Below are 4,005 nucleotides of genomic sequence, written 5' to 3'. Positions count from 1 at the left end.
GATGTATGTTCTGGTGTTTACAACTTTAGGAGTCTTTTTTCAAGTTTTTAAAAAAATTATATTTTGAGAAAGAGAGAAAGTGGGGAAGGGGCAGAGAGAGAGAGAGAGAGAGAGAGAGAGAGAGAGAGAGAGTGAGTCCCAAGCAGGCTCTGCACTGTCAGCCCAGAGCCCAGTGCAGGGCTCCAGCTCTGGAACGCTGGATCCTGAAATGAGCTAAAATCATCAGACACTTAACCGACTCAGCCACCCTGGCGCCCCAGGAGCCTTTTTTTTAAACTGATATATTTTTCTTTTTAAAATTGAGATATAATTGACATTTAATATTATATGAGTTTTAGGCATACAACATAATGATTCAATGTTTATATTGAAGAACGATCTAGTTAAGTTTAGTTAACATCCATCACTATAGATACAGATTCTTTTCTTGTGATGAGAACTTTAAAAAAAATTTTTCTTAATGTTTTATTTATTTTTGATACAGAGAGAGACAGAGCATGAGAGGGGGAGGGGCAGAGAGAGAAGGAGACACAGAACCAGAAGCAGGCTCCAGGCTCTGAGCTAGCTGTCTGCACAGAGCCTGACGCAGGGCTCGAACCCACGAACATGAGATCTGACCTGAGCCGAGGAGGCTTAACCGACTGAGCCACCCAGGCGCCCTGTGATGAGAACTTTTAAGATTTACTCTTTTAGCAGCTTTCAAATATGTGAGGCAGCATCACTAACTGTAGTTACCAGGCTATATATTATGTCCCCGTGGCATTAGGTTTATAATTGCAGGTTTGTACCTTTTGACCCCCTTCACCCATTTTACCCACTCCCTAAATCCCTGTTTTTGGCAGCCACCAGTCTGTTCTCTGTGTCCATGAGCTTGGGTTTTTCCTTTTCTTTTTTTTTTTTTTTTTTTCAGATTCCACATATAGGTGGTATTTGTCTTTTTTTCTGACTTATTTCATTTAACATTCATTATAACCTCAGGGTCCATTCGTTATTCCTTGTGGCAAGATTTCATTCTTTTTTATGGCTAAATAATATTTCTCTCTCTGTGTGTATGTAGTATGTATGTTTATGTGTATATATTTATATATATTTATACATATATGTATGTGTACATACCACATTTTACCAAAAAAATGTTTATTTATTTATTTTTGAGAGAGATTGAGAGCAGGGCAGGGGCAGAGAGAGAGAGGGAGACAGAAAATTCAAAGAAGAGCTCCAAGTGGACAGCACAGAGCCTGGTGCAGGGCTCAGACTCACAGACTATGAGAGCATGACCTGAGCTGAAGTTGGACGCTTCACTGACTGACCCACCCAGGTGCCCCTACACACCACATCTTTTATCTATTCATCCCTCATGGACATTTAGATTGTTTATATCTGGTTATTGTAAATAATGCTGCAATGGACATAGGTGGGGTTTTTTTTTTTTTTGACTTAGTAATTTCATTTGCTTTGGATAAATACCCAGATGTGTTATGGTATCGTATGGTATCATTATGGTATCGTATGGTAACTCTCATTTTTAGTTTTTTTGAGACCCTCCCATAGAAGCAGCACTAATTTACTCACCAGCAGTACACAGAGGTTCCCTGTTCTCTGTATCGTCACCACCAGTTTGTTATTTCCTGTCGTGTTGACTGTCGCCATTCTGATAGGTGTGTGCTGACACTTCATTGTGGTTTTGACTTACTCTCTCTGGTGAGTGATGTCAAACATTTCTTCATATACCTGTTGGCCATCTGTATGTGTTCTCTAGAAAAATGTCTAAAATCACATTCTCTGCCCATGTTCTAATTGCATTGTTTGCTGCTTTGGTTTTCGCTATTGAGTTATAGGAGGATGCCGTGTATGTGCTATTAATCCGTTACCAGGTAACACGATTCGCAGATATTTTCTCCCACCCAGGAGGCTGACTTTCATTTTGTTAGCGGTTTCCTGGGTTTTGCGGAACGTTTTTAGTTTGATGTCCTACTTGTTTGTTTTTGCTTTTGTTACCTTTGCTTTCAAGAGTCACATCCAAAAAATCATTGCCAAGACTTATCAAGGCATTTACAATGTTTATTTTCTTCTGGTAGCTTCATGGTGTCAAGTCTTTTTTTTTAATTAAAACAATTGTTTAATGTTTATTTACTTTAGAGAAATAGAGAATGAACAGGGAGGGGTAGAGAGGGAGACACAGAATCCAAAGCAGGCTTCAGGCTTTGAACTGTCAGCACAGAGCCCGACATGGGGCTTGAACTCACGAACCGTGAGATCATGACCTCAGCTGAAGTCGGATTCTTAACTGACAGCATACCTCATGGTGTCGTGTCTTAAATTCAAGTATTTAATCCATTTTAGTTAATTTTGTGTATGGTGTAAGCTAATGGTCTATTTTCATTCTTTTGCATGTGACTCTCTAATTTTTCCAACCCCATTTATTGAGGAGATTGCCATTTCCTCGTTGTATATTCTTGGCTCATTGCCATAAATTAATTGATCCTTGTGCACAGGTTTGTTTCTTGGCCTTCTCTTTTGTTCCATTGATAGATGTGTCTATTCTTATGCTAGTACCATACTCTTTTGATGATTATAGCTCTGTTGTATAGTGATGCTTCTTTCCTTTCTTATAACTGCATTTGCTATTCAAGCTCTTTTGTGGCTCTAAACAAAATTTAGAATTGTTTGTTCTATTTTGGCTCTTTGTTTCCTTGCTTCCCCCCGCCTATTGTTTGCTTAGTTTTCTTTGTGTCTGCTTTGATCTTTGTTACTTCCTTTGTTCTACTAACTTTGGGCTCTGTTTTTCCCCCCTAGTTCCTTGTGGGGCAAAGGTAGGTTTTTTATTTGAGATTTATCTTGTTTCTTGAGGTAGGCATTTATCACTATGAACTTCTCTCTTGAACTGCTTTTGCTGCATAGGAGTCCTTCTTAAAGAATGAAATGGCCATTACCATAGCTCTAGAGCTCATAGAATTGTAGAATTTTATTTTGAAGCTGGAAAGAAACTCAGAACCCATTTAACCATTTAATGTCACAGTTTTAATTTTAAAATTTCTGGGCCTCAGTGAGGATGAGTCAAGTTTTGCCACAGTGTCAGAAGGAGGTTGGACTCCTGGCTCCTCAACTAGGGAAATTTTCTGCAGACAGTTACACCATCAATATGTTACCATTTGAGGCCTCATTGTTTTATACTGAACTGGGCAGAATATACTGATGACCTCATAGTGCTTATCCTGGAGAGAATCTTGAGGTACTGGGAAGATGGACATATCAGTGAACAATTCGAGTGTGTTGGAACACCCATTAAACAAGATATATATTGGAATGTAAAGGGATTTCTTAGGGGGGCTGGCGTTTGAAGCCACTTTTGCAGGGTGAGTTGCATTTCTGCTAAGTGAACAAAGCAGAGAAAGTCTTTTCTCAAGAGAGAGTAAGCATGCCCAGAGGTGTGAAAGGTGAGACATCTTCCTGGAGCTGAGGGGAATGCTGGCCATGGAGAGCACTCGTGTTGGGATCACCCTACTTTGTATGTAGTATTCTGCACTTTGCCCTTTATTCTGAAGGCAGTGGGAAACCAGGAAAAGATGATAAGCAGAGGCTGGATTGGCTTTGTGATCTAGAAAGATCACCTTTTGGTAAATGTGGCCTGTGAATGGAAAGGAGTGGAGCTGAGGGGTAGAAGCTGTCCTAACGGTCTGGTTAGGACATGACCCAAGCCTCAGTGAGGGCAGTGGCCCTGGGGGATGAGGTAGTGTGGGGCATAAGACAATTGGAGGGACGTTTAAGCAGGAGAACGGATCAGGGTATGCTGGCTATTTGGATGGAAGGAAGAGAGGACCAGGAACGTGGGGCATGTTGAGTTGCATAGCTTGAGAAATTAGGGGTTTGATGGACCCATTTCTCAGGTCATGGGACAGATATGGCAGGAACCACGTGACCCAAGATGGTGGCACTTTTCAGCACACCCTTGTGGTGCTCAGCTAGCGCCAGCCTCTAATAGACTTCCTAACTTTCTTTCTACTT

This window comes from Suricata suricatta, chromosome 6 (genome assembly GCF_006229205.1).
Source record: "Suricata suricatta isolate VVHF042 chromosome 6, meerkat_22Aug2017_6uvM2_HiC, whole genome shotgun sequence".
Lineage (NCBI taxonomy): Eukaryota > Metazoa > Chordata > Mammalia > Carnivora > Herpestidae > Suricata > Suricata suricatta.
Note: the sequence above shows the minus strand (reverse complement) of the source record.